We start from the raw sequence: 19,474 nt of genomic DNA on the forward strand, positions 1-19,474 counted from the left end.
GACAATAGGTCACAACTTCTGTGACCTTGTTCTGCATAGACCATGGAAGGCTTCCCAGAAGCAGATTCTAGTAGAGATTCTAAGGCACCCAACCTGGTGCCCTCTGGATGTTGTTGCCTTGCTACTCCCATGATGCCCCACCATTGGCTGTGCTGACTGGAGCTGATGGAAGTTGGAGCCCAAAATGCCTGGAGGGCAGTAATCTGGAGTAAAGCTGCTCTAGAATACCCATGGCTATGAAACCAGGCTCTACCTTAGCCTCCAGAAAGTATCAGCACAAGAATACTGGCTGAAGAACATCTCCAAGAACTCCCAGAGGCCCTCATCCTCCAGCTGATGCTGATTCTTGTTGACGCGACGGCTGCAAGCAAATCCCTTGCGGTCCCGTCTCCCTCCCTTTTCTCATCCATAAAGCAATGAGGATAATAACAGCGTGTTCCTAGATTTCAAAAGCATGTGGATTACCCAGTCAGATGTTCCTCAGACTCTTTGAAGATGAAAAGAGCCAGGTATATTATTATTAATATTATTATTATTTATTGTCATAGCCAAATCAAAAGATAGTGGGGAGATGTAATTGTACTGAGCATCCCAGTGGAATGCTTGCATGAGGGTTAGTTCAAAGCAAGAATGCACACATTAAAATTTTTATTTTATGGGAGGTGAGGAGAGACAAACCAAAGCCACAGTGACTTTAACATTTGTTCTCGCCGCTTCCAGTTTCACCGGCTCCCCTGCGTAGCGGCTGTTGAAAAATTCTTTCTGCTCTCTACTTAAATTAATACAAGTATTTCTATAGCTCCAATTCTTTGGTTGGTTGGCGTCCATCCATCTTGGGAGACAATGGAGGAGTGCGTCTTTCGGGCTGAAGTCAACCTTGCGTTCATAGAATGTAACATGGCAGTATATCTACAATAAAATATAATAATAATAAAAGCAATTCAAAGGACTAGGGCGATCAAAAAAGGTAAAGAGTTGCAGAAGTCTGTGTACATAAAAAGTACTTTACGAAAATGTCTGGAAGTCAAAAGAGAAGATGCATCCCAAATCTCTGCTGGAAGAGATTTACTTTATTGCATTTTTAAAACAATTACAAAAAAGAAACATCCAGATAACAAAATAAAGGTTTGCCCTTAACAAACCTCCTTGTATTCCCCCCCTTTCCTTAATAAAGAAACTAACTGCATGTTCGCCTCGCATCTCTCTCTGACCTGTGAATGGCCTGATCGTCCTGACAGACCCTTGACACATGCCTAGAGACCACAGGCCCAAGTGGTTTTCCACTGGTCGCATGCCTTCTAGGCACAGGGCTGAGCAGTTTTGCCTTTGCCCGGCCACTTTCCTTGGGAAAACCAGCTCTTTAGTGTTAATCAGAACAAACAGCAATCCAAGGAAGACCTGGCTGCCATTTGTTCCGGTTCAGTTTTAAACCACGGGGCACTGGGGGAAAGAGATTGGGGGATCCGCAGATTGGGATTGGGATAAACCTATATGCCTGGAGGCTAGTTGAATCTCTATAAACACAGGGGATGTAGGAAGCTAACCCTTATATACACTGAAGACCAGGTCAAGCAGTTGGTCTTGGCTTGTTGAAGACAGTAAAGGAAACTAATAATCTATTGAAAACAAGGCAGTTCAGGGAAGCTGCTGGGTGAGATCAAAAGCATCATCCTATTAATTGCTTTGACTCCTTGTTTTTTTACATGATTTTTATTAAATTTTCTGTTTTACAATTTAAAACACTCATTTAAACAACCTTAAAATATCAATCACTTCCCTTCTTCTCTTTCCGTGGTTCATTTTACATAATAGAAATCCCTGCATATTTTATATAAACTAGGCCATTCAGTATTCCATTATTACTCCCTCCAAAACTTATTTACACTGTTGAATTTATCTTAATGCTGCCAGCATCTTCAGATGTACACAGTTATTTCTCATATATTCAATAAATGTTTTCCAACCTTCTCTAAACGTATGTTCTTCTTGTTCTTTTATTCTACATGTTAAGTCCGCAAGCTGTACATATTCTGTCAACTTAAGTTGCCACTCTTCTTTGGTTGGGACCTCGCTAGTTTACCATTTTGGGGCTAACAAAACACGGGCCGCAGTAGTAACATACATAAATAACCTTTTTTGACATCTGGGAATTTCCATTTGAATTATCCCCAACAGAAAGGGCTCTGGGTTGTGTTGTTGTTGTTCATGTGATGATTTTAGCTTATGAATTTTATTGTTTAATGGCTTGAGCTGTACATTGGGGTACTTTTATAGCTCTGTTTAGAGTACGTAATGTTTTGATAATATAAATGTTTTAAGTCTTTTGTATCAATCCAGTATATTTTCTTTTAATTGTTGAATGAGTCTGTGCTGGAGCTGGAGAGGATTCTGGAGCTGGAGAGGAGCTCTGGTGAGCTCTGGCTGAAAAAAAGCCCTGACAAGATCGTATAAGCAACAACCTTACAATAGTCCCCTGATTATTTTTAATCTTATTTCTACAAGCAAGGAACTGATGGATGTGTCTAATTCAACCAGCCATGATTGGAGCACAAAGATTCATAACATCACCTGTTCAACCAAAGTGCTTATCATACAAGACAAGGAAGAATAAATTGCTCAGGGTCTGGCAGCCAATCCATAGGCTTGCTGGCATTTGTTCCAGCAGATATTGGCTATGTTTATTTATTTTGTTTAGCAAAATCTATATATTGCCCAATAAAACTTCTCTCTCTCTCTTTAAGCGGTTTACATAAAACGGTGCAAAAATTCTACTTGAAGTTGCAATAAATAGACTTCAAGATGCATAGACGTAATGAATTATCAAAATATAGATAAAATCAAGCATTTTTTTAAAAAAAAATTACTGTGCATAAGAAAAATTTCACGTTTCGGCTTGCCTAAACCAAAAAGATTTCAGCAGGCATCAAAAGCAGTACAAAGAAGGCGCCTGTCTAATAGTAGCACGCAGGAAGTTGCAGAGAATAGATGCTGCCACACTAAAAGATCAGTTTCTCTCAAGTGCAGAGTGTATATTATTTGGCCCTTGTAATAGTGCCAGTCCTTAATGCCGCTAGCATAAAAGTATTGTTTCTGAATCGTATGATCCTTTTTGTTTGTTGAGTAGGCTAAAAGCCAGCCAGCAAAGCCAAGCACCACCTTGAGCAAAGAACAAGGCGAAAAAGAGAAAAAATCATTATCTCCTCCAGAGGAACACTGCAAGGCAGTTTAATAAACCCAACTCCAACCTGCTGAGTCATGACTTTCTCCCTGGCTTTGAGGTTCATCGCGCTTACGTGCTGTCTCAGTCCTGCTGGCCAGAAGCAGGTGGAAGATTTGAAGCCAAGATCCCACGCTGCCGTTGCCCCTGCCTGCCCACCCTGCTCTGGCCAGGAAACAATCCAGCCTTGTGTAGGGCTGGAAGGGAGAATCTAACTTTCCTATGTGAGGACCAAACTCAACTTGCGATCTTCCTTTGTGACTAGCGATGGATGAATGCGTCAATTTCTGCTTCTCTCAGTTTCTCGTTTTCCCAGGATTTACGTATAAGCTAAACAAGCTCTAGCTTAGGGCCCCACTCTCTTGGGGGCCCCCAAAAAAATTAAAGGAAAAAAACTGGAGGTACATTTCCAAAATATAAGATAAAAAACAAATAAAATAAAACTTACATACAGCAACGCTGTTTTGTGTTGTGTAGGCTCCTATGATGTAAGTCATGGGCCCTGACTGCTCGCCTGCTCCCTAAAATATCACTGGTTTGCCCCTTTCTATATATAGGGTGCCTACATTCTGCATGGACTGGTTGCAGGGCAACATGCGCAAATGGCTTGAGATACGTATGAGGTCCATAACTCACCATATAGCATATATTCAACACAAAAACAGCGACAATTTGTTGTTGACCAAGAACAGCTGAACATAGAAAGGTCCCCATTACCTTCAGTAGCTTAGGGCCTCATCAAACCTAAATCCAGCCCTTCTTTTCACGTTCGGTTTTCTACAGTAAAGCTTTGGAACCCATTCTTGGGGTGGAAAGCTAACTTCTTTCTACATGAGGTCCAGATCAGGGATTCCGCTGAACAACTCTAGCATGAGATCCGCTGGGACCTCAGCTGGAGTGACTGGCCTCACAAGACAGCAATCATGCAAAGTCCTCCAGCCCATGTTCTAGCCCCTAGCTGTGGCAGAGATCTGGACTAGACCATGGCCCTGCCAGACCATAATGCCCCTATCCATAGTGAAAGTGGATTTCATGCTCTTTATTCAGCTCATAGGGGTGAGGAGGAATGGAAGTTACCCCAGAATGTCTGCTTTATATACATTATTCACACAATGGGCCCCACATGATTGGCTAATTCTGGGATTCTCCTGTAGGCCAATCAGGTTGCGGATTCACTTCCACCTGGACCTGGATTGGGTGGCTCCTGTGGACCAATCAGACTGCTGCATTCTGGATCCTATTGTTCCAGGACCAATCAGACTGCTGCCTTTTAGATCCTATTCAAGTCAGTATATAACACATAGGTAGGTTTGGATGGGCTCCTAACTGTTGGGCTAACACTCCTCTATCTAGTTTATTCTGCTTTTAGTATTCAGAGAAACATAGTATACATACATTTTTCAAAGCAAACACTAGGTTGTATACAGTGCTAGCCCTTACTCAGAGTAGACCCATTAAAATTAATGGACATCCATCTGTCTTCCCTTTGCAATGCATTTCTGTGCCGTATGGTTTGTAAAATATTCTCAGAGAAAGCACACCTCTTTGAGAGCCTGTAACAGGCTGCAAGTAGGAAGCAACTAAAAAAAGAAACATTTATTTTTTGCCAGAGACAATGAAAAGACCTTGTGAGCATAAAGAGAGGTTGCTCTCTGTCCTCTTTATTCAAACCGTCCTTAATATCCCCCCCCCCTGCCGTGGGCTTTTCTCACAGGCTAGTTTTCTGCAGGTATTTAGGTCAGCCACTGAGTACAGAAATTGACCAAAAAAGCCCATTGACTCATCGGGATTGTTAAAAAAAGTACCTGAAATGAAGAAGAAGTTGGTAGGGATACAAAACAGTCATGACTGAACTGAGCTGTTGGGCAGCCATAAACAGGTCAGAGGAAGACCGTGTCCCAGCTTTCAGCTGTAACTCCAAGTTGTTACCCTTTACTTTTTGGAAAGACTTTTCAAACTAATACTTCTTAGGTTAGAATAAAAAAAATCCTTCCAGTAGCACCTTAAAGACCAACTAAGTTAGTTCTTGGTATGAGCTTTCGTGTGCATGCACACTTCTTCAGATACACTGAAACAGAAGTTGCCAGATCCTTCTATAGAGAGAGAAGGTGGGGAGGGGTATTACTCAGAAGGGTAATATAGAAGGTATATAGAAGGATCTGGCAACTTCTGTTTCAGTGTATCTGAAGAAGTGTGCATGCACACGAAAGCTCATACCAAGAACTAACTTAGTTGGTCTTTAAGGTGCTACAGGAAGGAATTTTTTTATTTTGACTATGGCAGACCAACACGGCTACCTATCTGTTCTTAGGTTAGGACTGCCAACTCTTTCCTCTCCCTTTCCCCCAGTCTTCGGTCGTGGGCCAGCAGCTGCAGCTTGTTCTGTATACACGAAACAAATGAAATACTGTGAAAATCCCTGAAACGAGAAGTAATCGACTAGAAATATTATCTTGTAGAAATAAACTAAACAATAAGAAAAATCAAAAAGCTTAAGAAAAAAAATAGAACAACCTAAAACTGAACAAAGCCTTCCCGTTAATTTTTTTCCTATTTTTTCCCCTTAAGCTTTTTGAGTTTTCTTATTATTTAGTTTATTTCCACAAGATAATATTTCTAGTCGATTACTTCTCGTTTCAGGGATTTTCACGGTATTTCATTTGTTTTGTGCAATTTCTCAGTTCCACCACTGTCTTTTTTCTATTGTTCTGTATATGCTAGCAGCTGATGGTAATTTTTGTGCCCATGCAGAGATGCCAGGTGTCTCCCGATATATCTTGTTTGGGTGGGGAGGGGGGCAATGAACGTTGGTGCACACATGTCTCTCGTCACGCCAGCCCCCTCAACAGCCTGCTTTCCTAATGTTGCTATTCCTGACATAATATGCAGATTAAAACTCTGATTTGCATTTTGTCCCTGGGTGTCCCAGTTCTAAAGTTTGTACACAGCGTTAACAACAACAACAAACAGCAACAGTGCAATCCTATATATGTTGATTCAGAAGCAAGCCCCGCTGCCTTTGGTGGGACTTTATACTAGCTATGTGTGCACAGGATCACAGCCTGAATTCTTTCAACCTCTGCTGATTTGGCCCAGTTTGTCTTTTTTAAAAATAAATTTTTATTAGCTTTTTAACATATCATTTCCAACAATAATTAAACATACTTTTACATCTTATACAATTTTTTTGACTTCCATCAATCACATCTGAAAACTTTCCAATCTAATCACTTGATATACATTTCTTACTTTCACTATTACATTTAAATCTCATAACTAATATCTCTAATCTTTCTCTGCTTTGCAATATTTCATATATTCCTCCTTACAAAACTTCTTGTAGTCCTACTAGCGTAATTTGTTGATTACAGTTGCTCTTCAAATAGTTCGTATATGTCTTCTAATCTTCTGTGAATCTCTGGTCCCACAGGTTTCGAATCCTTCCTGTCATTTTATCTAATTCTGTGTAGTCCATTAATTTTGTCTGCCATTCTTCTTTCGTTGGAATTTCTTCTTGCTTCCATTTCTGGGCTAACAATACAATTTGGTCCTGTTTCTCAAATGGAGGATGGAGAAAACTGAGGGACAATCAAGAAGTTGCCAAGCCTGGCTTCTGCTTAAAACATTTTATTCTTTATCTCAATACAGTGGTACCTCGAGTTAAGTACTTAATTCGTTCCGGAGGTCCGTTCTTAACCTGAAACTGTTCTTAACCTGAAGCACCACTTTAGCTAATGGGGCCTCCTGCTGCTGCCGCGCCATTGGAACATGATTTCTGTTCTCATCCTGAAGTAAAGTTTTTAACCTGAAGCACTATTTCTGGGTTAGCGGAGTCTGTAACCTGAAGCGTATGTAACCCAAGGTACCACTGTATTATATCAGGGAGCTCAAAGTGACCTATATGGTTCTCCTTGACTCCCTTTCACAACAGGGGTAGGTGAGGCTGAGAGACTGGTTCCAGGTCACCCAGTGAACTCCACTGCTGACTGGGGATTTGAACCCCGATCTGCCAGGTCTTAGTCCGATGCTCTAACTACAACAGCATCCAGCACACAAATAAAAATTGGTGGCACAAGCACCAGTTCAATGGTGCAAAGTCAGCATTAAAAGGAGGAAAAGTTTCCATCGATAAAGGAATATGGGCAGTGCAAAACTTCAGTCACGGGAAAGATCCAAGCTTTTGCGCAACTGAGCAGTGGCTTAATATGGTTTGAAATACTGTGCAATCCTCCTCGGATATAAGATCACCAGGTTAATGTGCCAGACTAATGGGATAAAAAGGACTGACAATCCCGGGACCGGGGGGAGGGGACGCTGGAAGAAGATTGGATTGTTTTTTCTCTCTTTTTTATCATTAGAAATGTTTTCTGAACGTTGGAAAAATGTTGAAATGAAACTACTTGGCTCTTGTAAAAATGTTTAAAGAATTAGGTAAAAAGGTAATGGTTATGAGAAGCTGGTAAAAATAAGATTTAAGTTTTAAGGTTTTATATAAGATAAGATGAAAATAGAGTAAGGTAAAGTAATGACAGAATATTATGAATTATGGAAAGGATTTGCTGTGACAATTATTAATCAAGATACAAGAGATGGGAGGAGGAGGTCATGGAAAGAAGGTAATGAAAGTGGAGAATCTGAAAAGGATGGTTTTATTTTTTATTTTTATTTTTCTGCTGTTGTCTTTTTTTGTAATTTTGTCTTTTTTTTCTTTGTAATTTTTTTAAAAAATTCTTTTTTCAAAAAATAACATTAAAAAAAATATGAAATACTGTGCAATCCTCTCCTTGTGTGCTTAGTAATAAAGTCATGCTGTGTTTAATGGGACGTACTTCTTTGGAAAATGCCTTCGGTATTGCAGCCTAAATATTCGTGACAGATGACGTGCAATACTAGATACCTTGATCTGCATTTCCTGTCTTTTGTTACTATTGTATTGCAGGCTTCACGTTATGTAATCCAATCTTTGCTTTGGCAAATTGTTTGCCTTTGTAAAAAAAAAAACTGGGCAGATTGGTGCGCTGAGACGTTCAGGTGTACCTGAAGAATTCTTCCCTCTGGCAGCTCTTTCAACAAATCAGTTTACCTAATCTGGCCTGATCCATACCTTTTGTTACACATGCAAGAGAGCTACTTTCTGTCTCTCTGGGCTTTAGATATGGAATTGATACCTTGTTTAGAAATGGGGGTCTGTAGCTAAGTGGAAGCAACAATAGATCAAAGCAAACGGAATATGTTGCAGTAGCAAATTTAGATAAAATGTGTGACTGTGTGTGTGTGTGTAGAAATAACCATAAGAAAAAGATCTGCACCGGTTTGCGAACTGCGGGGTGGGGGAACTTTGGGCAGTGGTAATGGTGAAAACCTGCGTCACCTTCTAGAGCTTTTTATTTTGTATAGCAGTGTGATAAAAGTGTCTCTAACTGGGATAGAATTTAGAAAGCATTTATTTATTTCATTTGTGGCACTTTTATGCACCCAGGGCACCAAGGAGCTCAGGGTGGCATATATCACAAAAGAGAGCCGAGTGTGGTACAGTGTTGAACTAGGAGACCTGGGTTCAAATCTCGACTCAGCCATGAAACTCACAGGAAACTTGCTGGTGCATTTTAAAATAGTGAGATCTGGATAGTGTGCACACATTTGAACATTAGGATCGTGAAAGCTACTTTTTTTGGTTTTTAGCAGTTTCTGTAATTCCGATAAGGGGACTATTACAGAACTCTTTGTCTCCAAAGGCCAAATTCTAAGGGAAAAGCTTTCCCCTCCTATTTATAGAAAGGATCTTAGAGGGTTGTAAGTGACCTAAGCTTTGGAACACAGCTCAGAAGCTTTGTCTGCAGCTTAAAGCTACCTCTTCAGCTTCTACATGCTGCCAGGTTATTGTTACGAAACACAAAAAATGTTTCGGTGTTAAATTCTTTTTAAAGGTGAATGTTTCAATGCTTAGAGGCGATCCATTGAAATTAGTGAGATTTCAGCCCATGATTAACTTGAGTTCTATTGATTTCAGTGCTATTTTTATAGAAAAAGAGGTGCTGGTTGCTATTCTGACTGGTGTGTAATTGGAATTTGTAAGTTATTAGAAGGCTGAGTTAATGATCAAATCATCAATTCTAGCATTCGGGGGGCCAACAAAATGATATAATTTGGCATCTGAAGAATTGACATTATTAATTGTACTATAATTTGGTATTATAATTTGGTATTATAATTTGGTATCGACAACGAGGCTTTTATTGGGTTATTGTAACCGAAAAGTAATAAAAAATATTATACAAAAAAGAAAAATAGGTGCTGGAACTCACCACGACTGCGTCCCTTGTTCTCTTATACTGGCAATGGCACCCACCTGAGTGAACTCTGGTGAGTTCTGGCTGAAAAAAAGCCCTGGTCTACTCTAAGTAGGAAACAGACACGAATACCCAACCTGATATTTTTGCATGTTTCATACAGGCTTTGCCTGCCATGATGATTTTTTGGTGCTTTTTTCTTGCAGATTTTTGAAAATGGTATTGTTAAGAAACATGCCTTATAAAATGAACTTCAAGCAATTCAGTGTACAGACAGAGTTTGTACTCACCGAGGTTAGCTTTTTAGACTGAAAGATTGTATCCTGCTAATGCCACCTTCCCCAAACTGGTGCTGTCCTAGAAGTTTTGGACTTCACCTCCCAACTTCCACAGAGAGAAGGTCAGGTATGTTGGGAGTTGTAGTTCAAAAACATCTGGAAGGTACCAGGCTGGGAGGGTTGAACTAGTAAAGACAAGCTGAGCATTCTCGTCACCAGCAAACGCTTCCAACCAGTTACAATAATGAAAATCTGAATTCAGACTGAAAATCTGCATGCAAACTTGCACACACATGCACAACACACAAAGGCACAGGGGAAGGCAGTGGAGTTAGTCAGGACAGGCTCTGCGAGCACCTGTAAGCTTTTATAAGTGGAAGAAGAAGAAGAAGAAGAAGAAGAAGAAGAAGAAGAAGAAGAAGAAGAAGAAGAAGAGTAGTAGTAGTAGTAGTAGTAGTAGTAGTTTGGATTTGATATCCCGCTTTATCACTACCCTAAGGAGTCTCAAAGCGGATAACATTCTCCTTTCCCTTCCTCCCCCACAACAAACACTCTGTGAGAGGTGATGGACTATATGGAACTGGCAGAAATGACTGGCAGAATCTGAGACCAGGGAGAAGAGTCGGTGGAAGAAGATTGGAAAAAGTTCAAAGATTATTTACAGAAACATTGTAAAATTAATGAATGTTAGAATGATGTTGGATAGAAACTAATTGGTCTTTTGCTGTAATGCTATAAGGGAATATGAGAAAATGGTTATTAATAGGTAAAAAAATAATAATGTTATAATATTTAAAAACTGAAGATTAAGATGAATGAAGAGGGGAGGGATTTGCTGAATTAACAATTGGAACTGGAATACAGAAAAGGAAGGCGTGAGGAGGTCCGGGAAATAAGCAAATGAAAAATATGTGATAGAAAGATTGAACTGTTTTTTTTAAACTATTTTTATTTTTTATTTTTATTTTTCCTTTTTCCTTTTTTTTTCTTTTATTCTGTAATTTTTCTGAAAATCTTAATAAATATCTTATAAAAAACAACAACAAACACTCTGTGAGGTGAGTGGGGCTGAGAGACTTCAGGGAAGTGTGACTGGCCCAAGGTCACCCAGCAGCTGCATGTGGAGGAGCGGGGAAGCAAACCCGGTTCACCAGATTACGAGTCTATAGCTCTTAACCACTACACCAAACTGGCTCTCTTGAGTCATGTGCCTACAAAGGTTCATCTCTTCGGGGGCTAAACACTGGGATGCTCATGCACCCCTGGTTCTTAGAACATCCATGGAAAACAACTTCACTTGTTCAGATGCCTGGAACTATCTATACAGTTGGGAAAACCAACATGGTACCCTCTATCATCTCTGACCATTGGCCTCACTACTTGGGCCAATAATATCTGAAGAATCACAAGTTCCCCAGTCATGCCTTTTGCCTTCCAGATGTTTTGGGGCTACAACTCCCATCACCCCCAGCTAACAGGACCAGTGGTCAGGGATGATGGGAGTTGTAGTCCCAAAACATCTGGAGGACCAAGTTTGGCCATGCCTGAATTAGATGCACAATGAAGCACCAATGGGTGCATCTCCAGGAGTAATAGCATTCTAAACAAGGAAACAGCAACAGGGAGACAGGAGAGCTTGGGAGACAAGAAAAAATAAAATCTGATGCTGCTGTCTCCACCTGTCCCTCGGGGAAACTGAAAATTAAAATTTCAGCACCTGGAGTGACGTATTTCCTAAAATGGATAGACAATTTTCAGATGCAATTTGGCTTCTCCAAAATGGCCTCAGGTGACCCAAAGAAGAATGTGCAAAACCATGCGCTTCAGAAACAGTTTAGGAAGGAAAACAGACAGCAAAGCCTTTCCAGAAAGGATTACAAAATGAAAAGACAACACACCTCCACAAATGCCATTCGTCACAGTGGGGCTTGCAGGACAGCCTGCCAAAATCAGTGACTATCTGACAAAGGCCTCGTGTGAGTTCCTGGTTCCCAGTTCCTATCCTTATCTCCCCCCCCCCCCGCCCGCCAAAGTATGAAACAGTTTCATTAATGGAAACCTTCATGCTTTTGCACTCCATAGCATCCATCTCTGTTATGTACTGAGTTGAATAGGATTCAAAATGCAGCAGTCTGATTGGTCCTCAAACAATGCAGCAGTATGATTGGTCTGCAGGAGCCATCCAATCCAGCTCCAGATGGAAGTGAATCCACAACCTGATTGGCCTACAGCAGAATTCCGGAATTAGCCAATCACGTGCAGCCCATTGTGCAAATAATGTATATAAAGCAGATACTTTGAGGGGACATTCATTCCTCCTCACCACTATGAGCTGAATAAAGAGCATGAAATCCACTCTCGACTCTGAGTATATTTCAATCTCCAAGACCAAGCAATGGTCCCCTTCAACCTGCAAGTATCCTTTCCAATCAAAACCATTAAATGACCCCTGGATAGTTAAGTCCAGTCAAAGGCGACTATGGGGTGTGGCGCTCATCTCGCTTTCAGGCCGAGGGAGCCGGCGTTTGTCCACATAGTTAGAAGCTAGAAGCAAGAATGTAGACTGGGCAGTTGGGAGACAAAGCCACAGCTGATTTCCGCTCAAATCCAAGACTGTAGCTATGGGAGAAGCAGGACTCTCTTGGGGTGTTAATGCTGTGAACCCCTCCATCGTAGGCTCAGGTTGCATATATGTGTAAATCATATATCATCAAGATACCAATGCCTCTGCTGTACCTCATTCAAAAGGAAACATGAACTCTGGGTTCTGGAATCATGCACGGCTTGGAGATTGGGGTGTCTTTATGACATATGGCTCACCAATAAATGCACCCATTTGCCTTCTATATGCACCCATTCGCCCTCTGGCACCAAGCCATTTCCTTTATTACCTAAATAGCCCATTACCTCATCAGGAAGCTATTTCTGGAATTGAATCCATGTTGGATGCAGGAATTAGAAGGGGGGCTCAAGAGCCAGCAGTCACAAAATTAAAAGATACCTGCTTCTTGGGAGAAAAGCAATGACAAACCTAGACAGCATCTTAAAAAGCAGAGACATCACCTTGCTGACAAAGGTCCGTATAGTTAAAGCTATGGTTTTCCCAGTAGTGATGTATGGAAGTGAGAGCTGAACCATAAAGAAGGCTGATTACTGAAGAATTGATGCTTTTGAATTATGGTGCTGGAGGAGACTCTTGAGAGTCCCATGGACTTCAAGAAGATCAAACCTATCCATTCTGAAGCAAATCAGCCCTGAGTGCTCACTGGAAGGACAGATCGTGAAACTGAGGCTCCAATACTTTGGCCACCTCATGAGAAGAGAAGACTCCCCGGAAAAGACCCTGATGTTGGGAAAGATGGAGGGCACAAGGAGAAGGGGACGACAGAGGACGAGATGGCTGGACAGTGTTCTCGAAGCTACTAACATGAGTTTGACCAAACTGTGGGAGGCAGTGGAAGACAGGAGTGCCTGGCATGCTCTGGTCCATGGGGTCATGAAGAGTCGGACACAACTAAATGACTAAACAACAACAACAAGAGCCAGCCTACCTCCCCCAGACTCGTTACACTCCACCCCCTCCCGCAGAAGAATACATCTGTCCCCAGATGTACAAACAAACAGCAGAACACAGCTTCTCTGCAGAAAAATAACAGACACAATAGCAAAGGCTTCGAAAAAAGACAATAAAACACAATAACGCTTTTAACTCAACAGCAACAGCTTATTCCTTTCAGGCAAGCTTCCAGTCCATTTTCAGGAACACTTTCGCCTCACACATGCACATTATTTGGTTTTTGTTTTTGGTTTGGTGTGCATTATTTGGTTGCAGAACTGCATTACAAACTTCAGAGGAGTGGGAATATCAAAAGTGTTGTGCTGTGGTTTAATAATAATAATAATAATTTTTTATTTATACCCCACCCTTCCCGGTTCAAAAACCGGGCTCAGGGCGGCTAACAACATATTTAAAACACTTAATTATAAAAGCAACATAAAATACAGTATAAAAACATGAATAACAACACAATTCAAAAATCAGTTTAGGGGAAATAAGCATTAGATAATCCCCAGGGCTAGCTGGCTGAATTGGTCCTACTTGGGCCAGCGAGGAGACCAGGGGAGAATTAGCTGTGGGGTCTCAGAGCGGCTGATCTTCATAACAGGGGAGGGGGATGGAAGAGAAGGGAAAAAGAAGATCAGGCTGAATTCAAATTAAAGGCCAGGTGGAATAGCTCTGTCTTATAGGCCCGACGGAAGGCGGTTAAATCCTGAAGGGCCCTGGTCTCATGGGACAGAGCATTCCACCAGGTCAGAGCCATCATTGAAAAGGCCCTGGCCCTGGTGGAGGATAGTCTGCGTTTCTTATGGCCCGGGACCTCTAAACTATGGTTATTCATGGACCTTAAGGTCCTCTGTAGGGCATACCAGGAGAGGCGGTCCCATAGATACGAAGGGCCTAAGCCGCATGTATTGTTTCAGAAAGCATGAATCAGGTAAATCCATGTGAAAAGTCAGACCAAACAGAATTTGTCCCTTGGCCCTAGAATGAGCTCAGCGAGATTGGGTTAGGGCCAAGTGTGTATGACCTCCCAGCCCATCAATATGCCCTATATGTTGGGGGTGGCGTCTGAATAGGGCTATTGGCTTCATAGGAAAGGAGAATTCTGCAATTAGGAAAACTACTTTCCCCAACATACTGTCTCCTGTGATCATACATGCCAATCCATCCCTGTAGCATGTAAAGCCATTGTGAAGATCCTTGTGTGTGGTGATGATGATAAAGCCATTCAGGAATCTACTAGAACCCAGTCAGCATAAAATAAACCAAACAATTGTAGCTGCAGCATTTTGTGCCGGGAGAGATTTGTTATTTTATATTACATGTTTTGATTTATAGGTGGTGTTCAGCTTTACCTAAATATCTAGTTATTCAGCAGCTGGTATGAGTCAGCCGGATAGGGGATTAGTGTTGAGGTTTTTTTTTTTTACAAAAAAATATGTGGTAAAATATGCTTTAATCATGAGCTACAATAGAAGAACAAGTTTGGTCACATCAAGTAATTTTGGTTCTCTGAATACTGCTTAGAAGTGCATCATCGCTCCTAGATTCCCGAAGTGCAATGGTCTGACACAATTCAGCATAGAAACACTGATTGTAGAAGGCTGAAATGGGCCTTGACAGATGAGACATAGAATCATTAGTGGTTTGAAAATGCATGTTCCATCATTCATCCTCATTCATCTTGAGCCGGCCTGCCTCCTTTTCTTGACTGGTAGGCTAACATCATTTTCTCTTTAACTGCTAGGTCAGTGGCTCACACATTTCTTAATCTCTTGGGAATGTTCTCCATATTGCAGCCTTCAGCAACCTGGTTTCAGGACCAGCGCCGGATTTAGGTTTGATGAGGCCCTCAGCTCCTGAAGGTAATGGGGCCCTTTCTATGTCCAGCTGTCCTTTGTCAACAACAAATGGTCACTGGTTTTTTTGTGTTGAATATATGCTATATGGTAATTTATGGACCTCATAGGTATCTCAAGCCATTTGCCCGTGTTGCCATGCAACCAGTCCATGCAGAATGTAGGCACCCTATATATAGAAAGAAGCAAACCAGTGATATTTGAGGGAGCAGGCTAGCCAGCGGGGCCCATGACTTACATCAGAGGAGCCTACGCAACACAAAACACTGTTGCTGTATGTAGGTTTTGTTTTATTTCTATGGGAAAGTGCGCCTTGGTTTTGGAAGGCTTTGGTTTTGGAACAGGCTTCCGGAACGGATTAAGTTCGAGAACCAAGGTACCACTGTATATAGAAATGAGCAAACCAGTGATATTTTAGGGAACAGGCTAGCAGGTGGGTCCCATTATTTACATCAAGCATAGGCAAACTCAGCCCTCCAGATTTTTTGGGACTACAACTCCGATCATCCCTGACCACTGGTCCTGTTAGCTAGGGATGATGGGAGTTGTAGTCCCAAAACACCTGGAGGGCCGAGTTTGCCTATGCCTGACTTACATCATAGGACCGTACACAACACAAAACACTGTTCCTGGATGTAGGTTTTATTTTATTTGTTTTTTATCTTATATTTTGGAAATGTACATCCAGGTATTTTCCTTTAACATTTTTTGGGGCCCCCAAGAGAGTGGGGCCCTAAACTAGAGCTTGTTTAGCTTATACGTAAATCCGGCACTGTTCAGGACTACAACTCCTGGCCAGGAATCCTGCACATCTGTTGTGTGATCCTTTAGAAGACACCATGCTTCATTGTTCAGCTCCCCTCAGTTCCCTGGGCTGCTGACCTTGCCTTTAAAGCCTCATCATCATTATTTTTTAAACTGAGAGGGTGTTCATTACAGACTGTCCAAGCGTCCCTGTTTTCCAGGGACAGTCCCGGATTTACAGAAGCCGTCCCGGTTTCTGCTTTGATCCCTGAATGTCCCACTTTTCCTTAGGACGTCCCTATTTTCATCAGATAAATGTTGGAGGGTATGCAGTTATGCCATCCCCAAGTTAAGGAGATAAGTAACTATACAACCTTTTGAAGGCAGCCCTGTACAGGGAACTATTTTTTTAAAAAATAGGAAATTTAACGTTTTATCATGCCTTTGTATATGCTGGAAACTTCTCAGAGTGGCTGGGGCAACCCAATCAGATGGGCAGGGAATGATGATGATGATAATGGAATAGAACATCCCAATTTTCATCAGAGAAATGTTGGAGGGTGTGTCATTCAGGTTATAACTTTTGACTTTCTTTTCCTTTCCAAAAAAAATTTCCTGTATCATAAAGGGATGAACTTTTGCTTGGAAACACTGAAAAAGGGACCAATTCTTCTCAATTGTGAAAGAAGTTCACCCTGAAAGGAAAAGTTGGAATCACCATATATGTAATGTCAGTACTCATAAGTATTAACACTTTTTAAAAATTTATGGAACTGTTTAGAAGTTTTACAGCTGTCTGGAACTTCCTAAAACTGCTTAGAATGTTTTTAGAAGAATCCAAATATTGGTATATAGAAAGAACATTCAATCAAAGTGATGTGGGAACTTAATGGTGTTTGCAGCAGAAACAAAGGCAAACCGCAAACTCAATTTATTCTAAGCAATAAGAAGTGATGTACAGTGTACAAAACATGTACAAGTATTATAAAATTTACACGCTCTCTTTTTCCTGTATTATAATACATGCTGTGCATATTACATCATACATTATCCAGCTGCATATATAGAAATCGATTTATTGATTTCGGGGTGACTTTCCCCCCAAAAGATTTTGAAATGGCCATTCATTCCTTTGTTTTGAGGCAAATGTTCATCTAATTAAACTACAGGAACATAAGATTGTAAAAAATAGTTATAACCCTAATGTTCATCTTTGAGGTGCCATGTAATTTATTTATTTTTAGTTCTAAAATTGTTTTCTTCACCCCTGAAAACTGTTATTTTTGTTACAAACCTAAATAATTCAGGAAATTTAATTAGAAATAATTCCTAAATGAAATAGTAATGGTTTTAAAAATTACAAACAGATTGATATAAAACAAACAAATGTTCCAAAGATTATGATGAGAAAAGAAAAGAAAAAGACCTAAGTGAACAGTGTGTCCTTATTAGAAACTTTGGAAAGAAAAGATATTTAAATGCCAAACAGATTGGACTGATTACAGCAGTAGACCTGGAAAGTTAACAACGATCTTCTTTAAACCTTGAAGAGAGCCATTGATATGAAATAAAGAAAATCCAGAGCTCAAGTTTAGAATAACATGCCCCCCCTCAAAAAAATAAATATATATAAAAAAATGGAACCAGAAGTGGGAAGGGAAAGGAGAATGTTAGCCGCTTTGAGACTCCTTAAAGGGAGTGAAAGGCGGGATATCAAATCCAAACTCTTCTTCTTCTTCATCATCATCACAGCATATATGAATTCTACCACATTGAGAAATAAACGTGTCTCAGTCTATCGGGAAGTTACAATCAGACAAATCAGACCAGAGACAAAAGAAATGAAGAAAAAGTAGTGACAGGGATACAAAGCGAATGGAAAATTTTACAAATATTTTTTTTTACTCATACAATTTGGGATTTATCTTGAAAACATCACATTATAGAATCTTTTTTAAAAAATAAAATAAAAAATAAAAACAAAATGAGAGAGTTCACAAATCTGGCTCCTTGTTCAACTTTTTTTTTTTTAAAAAAAGTCAACTGTTGAGAATCAGTTTGACTAGTATTATATTTTTATTATAATATTATTATTTTGGCAGTTAGGCTGCTGTACAATCCAGTTCTAAGCACCTTTGCTCGAAGGTCCATGGACAGGCGAACTTCTAAGGAAGCAAAGTGCTTCGAATTGCTGCCTTAGGATATTATCTTATGTCCCATTCACTTCAATGGGACTTTACAGTAGGGATGTATAGGATTGCACTCTCAGTTCCATTGACTTGATTGGGACTTTAGCATCCCGGCTGTTTACAGCTTAGCAGTCTATCTATGCTATTGGTCTTAAGTAACTCACCGGTCTATAAAATAAAAGAAATTGTTCTGGTTCCCCTTACCTGGAGTAAATCCCATTGCATTCAACAAGACTTCGTACTGAGTAGACATGGTTAGGATTGTGCAGTGAATATATCAAAGCAGGAAGTGCTAAAAAAGTTTGCACATCTCCCATAGATTCTAAACACAAATGTGAAATTAAGTTCCAGTAATATCAGAGACTTGCATGCATCTGTTACATCGAGACTGACTTCAGTCCTACGTTTGCCTAGCTGGTAATAAGTCCTACTGTACTTTTTTCTTTCTTTTGAATGCTTTTTTGGTTTTAAAACTGCAACAGAAATAGTGAATAGACGTCAAAGACAAAATAAAAATAAACAATCATCCATTCCTTAATTGATACTTGTTTTGTACATAATTTTGTAATTAAATTTAACCTGACCTCTGATCTTCCCACTATGTTCCCGAATTAGATTCCTTGAATACACACTTAACTTTATTTTCTCCATGTTGTTTAACTTACTTTATATTTTATAAAGTTATCCTATTTACACACAGAAACTCAATCAAAACCTGCCAACAGATTGATATTTTGACAGGGTTCTTTTACATAGACTCTGTATATGTCCTAAAGGTAAAGGGACCCCTGACCATTAGGTCCAGTCATGGTCGACTCTGGGGTTGTGGCGCTCATCTTGCTTTATTGGCCAAGGGAGCTGGCGTACAGCTTCCGGGTCATGTGGCCAGCTCTGGCGAACCAGAGCAGCACACAGAAACGCCGTTTACCTTTCCGCCGGAGTGGTATGGGACTACCAACCTTCTGATCGGCAAGTCCTAGGCTCTGTGGTTTAACCCACAGCACCAGAAGCCATAGTTTGCACTAAAACCTAGTGCTGGTTTTAAAGTGGAATAGCAAAGCATAGACATACCTTTACAAATCTCTACTCTGCTCCCTGAATTTTCGAGCAGAGTGAAATGGATCAGTGAAATGAAAAGTCATAGAACCATAGAATTGAAGAGCTGGAAGGCACCTGAAAGGCTGGAAGGGCGTGGCACCCGGTGCGGTGGGGTGTGTGCAGTGCGTGTCCGGGGGGGGGGACGGTCGCGATGATACCCCCCTGATGGTGCCAGGGGTGGTACACTCCCCCCAACCCTGTTCCTCCGCCAGTGCTCACTACCTTCCGTGGTGTAAT

The 19,474-nt window shown here is 40.7% G+C and overlaps 1 long non-coding RNA gene across 1 annotated transcript in view; it reads right to left on the reverse strand.

The window, feature by feature from the left end:
• Positions 1-631: 631 nt before the first annotated feature.
• Positions 632-19,474, reverse strand: part of LOC310697136 — a 44,681-nt gene continuing 25,838 nt past the window's right edge. Inside the window, exon 2 of the long non-coding RNA XR_014520953.1 lies at positions 632-909. This is a non-coding gene — a long non-coding RNA (uncharacterized lncRNA). The remainder of the gene's footprint in view (positions 910-19,474) is intronic.

This window comes from Podarcis liolepis, assembly GCF_965112155.1.
Source record: "Podarcis liolepis genome assembly, chromosome: 17".
NCBI classification, from domain to species: Eukaryota; Metazoa; Chordata; class Lepidosauria; order Squamata; family Lacertidae; genus Podarcis; species Podarcis liolepis.